Source organism: Lepidochelys kempii, chromosome 9, assembly GCF_965140265.1.
Source record: "Lepidochelys kempii isolate rLepKem1 chromosome 9, rLepKem1.hap2, whole genome shotgun sequence".
In the NCBI taxonomy this organism is placed as follows: domain Eukaryota; kingdom Metazoa; phylum Chordata; order Testudines; family Cheloniidae; genus Lepidochelys; species Lepidochelys kempii.
In genome coordinates this window covers 88,074,821-88,085,155 of record NC_133264.1, presented here as the reverse complement: position 1 = coordinate 88,085,155, position 10,335 = coordinate 88,074,821, and the positions used below count along the sequence as shown (strand labels likewise).

The following is a 10,335-nucleotide window of genomic DNA, read 5'->3' as shown; positions in this document are numbered from 1 at the left end:
AGCAACTGAAAACAGCATAGGTGCTGGAACTAGGTGTACTGCCATACCCCCTGGCTTGAAGCGGTTTCGATCATATACAGCATTTACAGTTTGGTTCAATGGCTCTCAGTACCCCCACGATAAAAATTGTTACAGCACCACTGGAAAACAGGATCTCATAAAGGAAATGTCAGGCAACCTTAATAATAGAGGGTGCTACCATCTGTGCCAATAATAATAACATAATCCTGTATTAGAGATAAGGAAATTTGGTGTTAATACAGTCAAAACTACACTGAGAACCACCTCCAATACACAAATTCATGTTTTCAGTGACCACTTAAGAGGTGTTTCCAGAATAATTTTATCTGAATGTTTATTAAAGACCATTTTCTACTAGCCCACTGACATTTGCAGAACCCTTATATGGCAATTTAAGACAGGTATATGAATTTCATAATAAATACATATAACATTTTGCACTATTATAACACCTTTCATTTGAGAAACTCAAGACATCAGTCTATCAACAAGTGGTAACTAAGGTCCCTATACCCAAACCTTTACTCATGTAGGAGTATTCATGGGAATGAAGATGACACGTGTAGTATTAGTAATGGTTTCGACAATCAAGCAGACCCTAATACTATACCATTGAATACAATTCAACTTTATTTGGGAGAGCATTTTGTGCACCACCTGTATCCCCAGATGCCTTACATAATGAAATGAAGAAGATGCAACACTATAATATAAAAAACCAGAAGTGGAGGGAGAGAAAAGTGAGGCCAGAGATTTTTTCAGGTGAAATTTGAAAACAGGGGCTGTGGTGAGAGACTCCTCCAGATTACAGGGGCTGCAGAGGAGAAGGTTCTTGTGCCAACAGTGGGGAGGGTCTATGAGGGGAAAGGTGCTAAATGAAGGCAGGGAGCAGAGTTCAACCTACAGGCATGCAAGAAGTTAGGTGGGTTGAGGTCATCTGCTGTAGGGTTACCATCTTTGAAAGGGAAAAAAAAAAGGCACCCCTCACAAGGCAAACCCATCACAACGCAAACCCCCAACCACAAGGCAACTCTGCAACCCCCACTTCAATAGCCACTTATAGTATCTAGAAGCAGGTGTTCTCAGGAAAAAAATGTTGGTGACCTCACAGTGTGGCCACCAACTCTTGCTGGTGGCCACTCTCACACTTTTTCCTAAAATACTTAATTAGCTTTAGAGAAAACAAATAAATATGCACATATACACGTCCAAATCATTGTAATTTATTTATTGCTAACTAGTGAGTCTGTTGTGAAAAGTGGTATTAACAAACATACAAGTATCACTTTTCACAGAAGACTTACTCAGCCCTGCCAAGCCTGGGGACAAATTAAGCCCTGGATTGGGGGTCAGGGAACCAGCAGGGGCTGGAGCCCGAAGCCCCGCAGCTGGAGGCTGGGCCATGCCGCTGAGCAGCTTCAGCCCAGGGCTGGAGCCCGAAGCCCTCAGCCAGAGCCTGCTGCCCCACCACCCCAGGGCTGAAGCCCAAAGCCTGAGCCCCACTGCCCCTGGGAAGATGGGGAATTCACTGGCTGCCTTCTCCTTCGGCATTGTACCCCAGGTGTCTCCAAAGGGGGGCAGGGCCCAACCACTGCTGGCGGCCCCAGCAATCAACACCAAGGCAGTGCATCCGGAGAGCAACAGGGAGTCGGAGGGGCTGCTACATTGCCCCCCCCATCACAGCCCAGAAGGCTGTGGCCGCAAGAAAAGCCCCTAGTGGCCGCATATGAGAAACGCTGATCTAGAGCGAGAACACATATAGATAAGATTGATAACGTTGCATGTCTCCTCACTCTTGGGTGACTCAAACCCTCTCTTACACACATGCACAGCATGCTTGCGTGTTGGTGGGCAGACAACTGCTGTATTATCCACAGTTTATCGCTTAAACTGCAGAAGTGGGAACACTGTATCATCTTTAGCTAGACACAGAAACTTTTAAAGTAAGACATCCCAGTGTATTGTGGTAATGCAAATTTTTAGCCCCGCGTAAAAAAACACAGCAGTTTAAATTATTTTTTTGGCAACTAGCAAATCCATTAAAAATAAAAAACACCGGCCAGATTGGTCAAATACTGGCCAGGTGGTAACCCTAATCTGCTGTGATCCCATTGGGATGCTCAGGCACAGGGGCTAGGCCCAAGACACAGAAAGGAAAGGTCAGAGCAGGAAAGGAGCTCCCAGTCTCCCCAACACACACTAGCTGATGGGGGGGAGGGATAAAGGGAGCAATTGCCCATGGGCCCCTGCCGCCGCCACTGCCATGGTAACAGCGGCAGCTGGGAGCCCCAGGCCCTTTTAAATTGCCAGGGCAGGCCACAGGGCTCCTAGTGCATGTGGGTTGGTACCAGCAGCAGTGAAGGCAGCCAGGTGGGCATGTGGAAGCCCTGGCTGTGCCAGAAAAGTGCACTCAGCCGCTCAACCTGCAGCTCGCTGGGCACCAGACAATGCAGGCACAGCACCGCCCAAATGTCAGGCAGACTGCGTCCATGCGGCTTGTGCGCGTATGCACCAGCTGCCGCACGTAGTCCAGCTCCATGCCCATGTGGTGAGGCCACGCTGGGCCAGCATGGGGCCCGGCTCCAGCTTGCCCTGTACAATGCGCAGCGGCAGCCCATTGGCTGTTCTGCCCTGCGTCCCGGAATTGCTGTGGCCTGGCCAGTTTGCCCCTCCCAGAGAGGGCCGGATTAACTTTTTGTGGGCCCGGCACCAAACATATTTGTGGGCCCCCATTGGGGAAATAGGGCATGTGATGGGGGCCAGTCCGCAGAGCGAGGGGCTGGTTGAGGGCAATGAGGCATAGCGCAGCAGGAGTGGCCCCACGCAGCCCAGCACAACAGCACTGTTTACAAACCCACAACTGCTAGACGCATACTGGCTCGCCCAGCCCTACACTGCCAGCATGCCCCTTCTACACTGCCCCCCTGCCCAGTGCCCTGCCCTTATGCCACCACCCCCTCACCTACATACTTCCTCCACAAATCCCTATGCCCAATGCCCCTGGACCCACTATGCCCAGCACCCCCTGCCCAGAGACCCCTCCCGTTGACCTCCCACCACAACTGCACAGCACCATGCATATGATACCCCCTGCCCAGCTCCCACACCCAAAGATCCCTAGTGTCCAGCACCCCCTTCATAGTCCCACCATCATAGCTGTACAGCGCCCCATATTCCTGAGGGAATTCTGCGCATAATATTTTAAAATTCTGTAATTTTTTTTTTTGTACAATAAATAAATGTGGAAGTTCCACCATGGCAGTGGGGAGCACAGGACACTGAGGTGGGAGAATACCCCCCAGGACAGGGACTTGGCAGTGAGGCTGAACCTGACCTTGACACAGCACAAGAGCCATGCCTACCACAGAAACTTGCCAGATGTGGGCAGGGAGGCTCAGCCTGGCAGCAGGATCCAAGTGCAGAGGGACTTAGCGTGGGGGAATTCAGATGAGGGTAAGATGGTTCTGTGTGGGGCAGTCTGGGTGCAGGCAGCTCAGTGTGGGATCTGGATGCACAGGGAGGTTCCAGGTGCAGGGGCAATTGGAGTCTGCAGGGGGAACCAAGTGAAAGTGATTGGAGCTTGGTTGGGGAGGGTGTAGGTGGTTGGGGCTCAGTGAGGAGGGTGTTTGGGAGGAGGCTCATCAGGGTGGTAGAGATGCAGGGGAGGTGGGGCTTATCAAGGTGAGAGTTTGATCGGCCTGCTTAACAGGGGAGTCCCAGCTGTTGCCAAGGCAATCCGCATGCTAGGCTCCCGCTTCCCCTATCCCCTTCTCTTCCCCATCCCATCATAGGTGCTGACTTTTGGTTTTGCCAGTGGGTCCCGCATCCCGGCTCTGCCTGCTCCCACAAGGCCCCAGCCCCACCCCTTCCTGCCTCCACTCTGTCCCCTCCCCCAGATTCCCTCCCACTCACTCCTTTCTGCCCCCTCCTGCCTTAAGGGCAAGGTGTGTGTGTGTGTGTGTTTGGGGGGGGGCTCAGCTCCCCCCCCAACTGGCAATTTTCAGTATATTTATGCACTTTTCATATTCTATTTATTGAATGTGTGTCTGTCATTGGTATCTTAACGTCATCATTAAAATAGTAATGAACTACATAATTACATTATCATGAATTACAGTTTATTAAAATCATTACACTCAGCTACAAGCTGTCTTCACTAACAGCCCAGTTTATAGACATTACTTTCACTCTGCTTCACACCTGCTTGGGGCCTCTTTGGGAGCTGCGGGCCACTGATGGCAGTGGAAAAGTGGCAGCTGCGAGGGACAAGCAGTGGGGAGTCTTCCCCCTCTCTTGTTTCTTCTCTAAGTCCTTGCTCCCCTTCCTGATGTTTCCCCCTTCTTACTTCCCATCCATGTCCCTTTTCCCATCTCTCTCTCTACTCTCCCCTCCTGGTGGCTCGGTCTAGTGCCTGGCCCACCCATACACTCAAAGCGCAGAGGAGGCTCCCTCTCCTTGGGGTAGGAAGGGTTGCCTAGTGGTTAAGGCACAGCCCTGGGGGCCAGGTGTTCTGGGTTTGGTTCTCTGCTCTGCCACAGACTCCCTGCTTAGCCTTGGGAAAGTCACGTCACCACCGCGTGCCCTAGATCCCACCTGCCAAAGGGGGCCAGTACTAACCCTGCCTCCTCGGCTAAATCCATTCATGGCTGTGTCAAGATGGGGAAAATGAACATACCAAGGCGGACAGATTTGAGCTGAATTTCTCCAGAGCCCTGAGAATGAGAGCCAGCTCCACACAGGGGGGGACGGGAGAGAGGGGGGCTCAGGCCAGCTCGGCACAGAGGGGGGTCGGCGCTTCAGCCCCGCAGCTTCTGCCGGGGTCGGGCCTTCCTCTCCCCTAAGCTCCTGCCGGGGTCGGGGCTTCTCCCCGCAGAGCCCTCCCTTCCCGCTCTCCACTCGGCCAGGCACTGACCCTGCGAGGCCAGCAGCAGCCGCCCCCTTGCTCCAGTGACCGGGGCGGCCCGGGCCAGCCAGGCTCTCCACCTGCGCTTCCCCCTGCCGCCGCTAGATGTCGCCCCACGCCAACGGGCTCAGGGCCTCAGCCCCCGCCCCCGGCAGATAGGAGGCCGCGAGCCGCCATCTTCTCGCAGGCTTCTTGACCCGGGCGGCGTGCGGGGCTGCGGGCGGCGGGCTAGCGGAGCCCGTGCGGTAAGTTTGACATGGGGAAGGGGCCGCTGCCGCCTGCTAGTTCCGACGGCAAGGGACGGGTCAGCTCGGGGACGGGGGGGGGGGGGTCGTCTCTGGGCTCCCTCTACAGGGGGCGGGACACTACTTCCCCCCCTCAGGACAGTGCCGTGGCGGGCAGGAGTGTTCCCGCCCCTCCGGGGGTGTCCTGGGCGGCGGGGAGCTTTACTCCCTCCCCCCCGCCCCTCCTGAGTAGGGCACGCCCGGGAGGGCGGGGCAGAGACTCTGATCCTGACCCCCCTTCTCAGTGGGGTTCCCCGGGGGGCGGGGGGCAGGGACTCTCATTTTCCCTACTGCTGGTGCAGCGTCAACTACATCACAACTACATCACACTTTTTTTTTTTTTTTGGTGATTTTTCAAGGACCCCCCCCCCACACACACACACCTTCTAATACTTTGTAATATGGAAACAAACTTGTAAAATTAAAGGACGCACAAATCTTCGGGCATTACCTGATGTATGGACACCCCCTAAGATCCAGCTTGAGTCCCCCAGAGAGTTCTGTTACCTGGATAAACTGGAGCCATCCTAAGGTTCCCTCACTTCTCATTTCCAACTGTGGCAGAGGGGTGTAGAGCCCTCGGGATTTATCTGCATCCGAAATTGCAGGGCTGTGTTGGACTTGGCACATGTCTCGCCTATCGCTTTACTGCATTAACCAGTGTGTGTGTATATATATATACACACCGGAGAGGGAGAGGAATTATTTATGCTCATGACCAATGTGGACACAAGAACAAATGGATATAAACTGGCCACAAGGAAATTTAGGCTAGAAAGTAGACGAAGGTTTCTAACCATCAGAGGAGTGAAGTTTTGGAACAGCTTTCCAAGGGAAGCAGTGGGGGCAAAAGATCTATCTGGCTTTAAGATTAAACTCGATAAGTTTATGGAGGAGATGGTATGATGGGATAACATGGTTTTGGTAATTAAATATTCGTGGTAAATAGACCCAATGGCCTGTGATGGGATATTAGGTGGGCTGGGATCTGAGTTACCCAGGAAAGAAACGACATCGTGCACCCACGGGGAAAGGGACTGAGAGGCTTTCCCCATTGGACCGTATGAACTGGAACCATAAACCCACTGAACATTAAATACCCACCAAATGAGGGTAGACCCATCCCCGCTATCGTAGCCACTCACTATATTCCGCACCTGAACATAGCCGGTATGTGGATAGCTTACCCCCATATATCAATGTCTGTACTTTGACCGGTTAAACTTTTACCCCCAGTCGGGGAGATTGCAGATTTTTACGTAATCCTTACTCCACCAGCTCCTAAATCGAATTTCGCATCCCTTGATAATCTGTACCTTATCCCCTGACAACCAGAAACTTCTATGCTTGAACTCTGTACTGTTTCTTATTTCAACATTATCTTAATAAAATTATTAAATCTGGCTGATGAATCTTGCCCATATGCTCAGGGTTTAGCTGATCGCCATATTTGGGGTCGGGAAGGAATTTTCCTCCAGGGCAGAGCATGTAGCTCTGTAGCATGGGGCACGGGTCACTTGCTGGAGGATTCTCTGCTCCTTGAAGTCTTTAAACCATGATCTGAGGACTTCAATAGCTCAGACATAGGTGAGAGGTTTTTCGCAGGAGTGGGTGGGTGAAATTCTGTGGCCTGCGTTGTGCAGGAGGTCGGACTAGATGATCATAATGGTCCCTTCTGACCTTAGTATCTATGAATCTAAGTACATAATGCATTGCATGCCATTTGTCCACACGTCTGGAGTACACCTGACTTTTCAACCTCATTTATGCCTCTGGTTTATCTGTACTTGTGTGTCTCCCTATTGGCTTGTAGCTCATTTAAGGGTAAGGTCATTTAAAGAGTTGCTTTTCTTCCTGTTAATCTTCCGGACCTGAAAGGTTGAAGAGTTATAACAGTAACACTTCTGTATATGCAGCTGTTTATAAAATATTATGGATATTTATTAAATAGCTAAAAATGAAGAGGATTAAAGCAGCAAGTAAAATAGTATGAAATCACAAGCAAACTAGTGTGTGTCATAAGCCAAAGTCTCTTTGAAATGAGGAAATGTTTTCAAGATACTGCTGTATCAAAGACAACAAAAAAAGTCAAAGTTCACTTTGAAAAGGTCTGGTTCAATAAAGTCTCAGAACTAATGTTTTATAGCTCACAAGAAAATAAATTTAGTCAGGGGATTGCTTTTTTGAAATCCAGTTCTAAGGGTGCTGATATTTCTATAGCGCAAGGACAGGAATACTTTTCTTGGTGAACCTGCCTTTCTAGAGGCTTTAGCAGTCTCAAATAGCAAGATCAGAGAGATGTTTTCTATTAAAGCATTGGCCATTGGAAATTACAGAGGGGTAAGACTGTTAATTATGGCTCTGATCCTGCGACTGGCTCCTAAGTAATCATGCTATTTAATTTTTTGTCACATAATTTATTTTCATAAGGTAATAAAAATATTTGAATAAACTAAATTCTGATAAAGGTTTTTGGGTTTGAATAATTTTTTTAAAATTATTCATAAAAAAGGTGTTTCTATACAAAGAAAACCCCAAACAGGATTGTTTTAACCATTTTCTTAGCAGGCTTCAAAGTATCTACAGTGGAAACCCTCAACTCCCATTGGAGTCAAGTGCACAACTTCACTTTTATTTAACAGGATAACTGAAACCTCAGGTTTTGGAAGTTTGTCAAAATGTAGCTCTCTGCCAATGGATAACCTGAAACTTGTTGTGCTGACCTTCATATATAGTAGATTTTCTGTAAAAGAAGCTACAAACTGTTTACCAGTTAATGGGATCTGAGGGTGCATGGTCCCTTAGAAAACTTGGGGTAGCATACAGGAAAAAAAATCAGTTTAGAAATAAGGATGAAAAAGATGATTTTGAACAGATAAATATTACATTTCAGAAGACTGATATCTAATTTTCTGATGTCATTACAGGATTAATAACCAAAATAGAGGCTTTATTTTGTTTATAGATTACTAAATTATGTGCCATTAGAGCAGATAAAAAAAAATCTAAGAAATCTTGTGGGACAGTATAAAAAGGAGACTCTAAGGTCTTCCCCTATGGGGCAGGAAGAAGAAAGATTAATCACAATTTTGTTTCCTTTTTCTTGATCTGATTCCGTTTACTTATTTAAATCTAGTTTTGCCCTTGAAAATTCCTGCAAATAGGTGAAATCTTCTTGTGAAGGTATTAGTATTTCATCTTTGAGAGTCATTAATTTGGAATTAAAAACATGACCATGATTTCACAGTGTAAACAAAAAAAAGACCAAACATTTCTAAAACACCTCTCAGATTGGCAGGGTCGAAAACTGCTCCTGCTATTCTTTTAGGAATAAATCCCACTGTTAATCTGTCTGCTTTGTATGAACTTTATTGGGTTTTCTTATAGAGAGATGGAAACATAGAGCCTTTCTTGTTCAAATTAAAATAAATATGTATTTCCCAAGCTTCTCTGCCAGCTCCCTGAGCAAAGAACGTAATAATTGTTCATATTCTCTCCAGCTCTTCTGCAAATTTAGTTCGAGTCCTGATACAATATGACACAATATAGATCTTTGCAATTTGCAAATGTAACTCAAACTTTCATTCAACAATTCTCGAGTCCTTTGCACCTATACCCACTTTCTCCTGCCAAATCCTTTCTTCGTTTTGGCTCAGCTACCACTCTCCTGATTCCTTCTATTTCTGAGAGATGTTTCAGAGTAGCAGCCCTGTTAGTCTGTATCTGCAAAATTCCACTGAATGCATCCAATGAAGTGAGCTGTAGCTCACAAAAGCTTATGCTCAAATAAATTTGTTAGTCTCTAAGGTGCCACAAGTGCTCCTTTTCTTTTTGAGAGATGTTTGCTATTTACAAGATTATTTGCGTAGTCAGGTTATGTATTTTTCCTGGTTCATTCTTTCTCTCTGATTTTTCTCTCCAAATATTTCATACTTTGATTTTTAATTCACGGGTTTATTGTCTGATGTTTAGATTTTTGTGCTGGATGTGCTATAAATGGGTTAAATAAATATTTAATTATTGCTTTTGACACAGTTTTCCACATTTCCAACTGTTTGTGTAAAATTGTATTTCCTTTAAGGGTATTTAATTTTGTCCTTGAATGTGGTTTTAGGGATAGAACTGCATAAAATCTAATTTATTACTAGAAATCCTACATTATTTTATCTCTTAAGATCATTAAGTCCCTAGAAAATATTCATATGGGTTTTACTGTCTTTTTAATGTCAGTGTTTATTAATATGAGAGATTTCAGTTTAATAAAACAGACTATATTGTTCCTAATCTTCTTTTAAAAAGATGCAGGCTGAGCACCTCTCTTTTGTCATGTTACTTGAAAATAACACTTTCCAAGGAAGTATTGTCATTGTAGAGCATTGAACAGAACATGACTTCTATCCTAATATATAGGATGTTGTTTTGTTGGGCTTTTCATTTAAGGAACAAAAACAGTTGGGAACTCCAATTCTGCCAAGTTTAGGCCATCTCGAAAAATACCAAAAACCCCTTACCAAGTCAAAATGTCAAATGGATTATTCTTCCTGCTGCCTTATTAAAGGCATTGAAAAAATTATATTTATTTATGAACTGGATTTTGGTTTTCCTGTAGCCTGTTAGTTTCTCTTTCATATTGTGATTGCAAATGTAAAAGGCTGTTTTGTTTTTATATGGTGCAATCAGTAAACGAAGATTAATCTGTATTTTTTTTTTTTTAGGATTTCTACTTGCTTCCTTTCAGAGTAACAGCCGTGTTAGTCTGTATTGGCAAAAAGAAAAGGAGTACTTGTGGCACCTTAGAGACTAATAGATTTGCTGTAGCTCAGGAAAGCGTATGCTCAAATAAATTGGTTAGTCTCTAAGGTGCCGCAAGTACTCCTTTTCTTCTTGCTTCCTGTAGCTAGCTACATGCATGGCTTGTGTTTTTGTTTGATGTTACTCATGGAACACTAACTACTTCTGTGACAGAAAACTGCACATAGAATGTCAGCCAAACTGGTGAACAAAGAAACAGGCCAGCACTAGTTCCGGAACTCTGGTGACTTTGCCCTGTGTTCTTAGAAGTAAAAGCAAAAAGAGTTTCTAATGACTGCTCCCACTGATATATGAGAAACTTTTAAAAAGATATCT

At 46.3% G+C, this 10,335-nt stretch overlaps 1 protein-coding gene across 1 annotated transcript in view; it reads left to right on the top strand.

Moving 5' to 3' along the window:
- Positions 1–5,080: 5,080 nt before the first annotated feature.
- XIAP (X-linked inhibitor of apoptosis) overlaps positions 5,081–10,335 on the top strand; it is a 61,106-nt gene continuing 55,851 nt past the window's right edge. The window contains exon 1 of the mRNA XM_073361290.1: positions 5,081–5,169. The gene's annotated coding sequence lies outside the window, so the exon portion shown is untranslated. The remainder of the gene's footprint in view (positions 5,170–10,335) is intronic.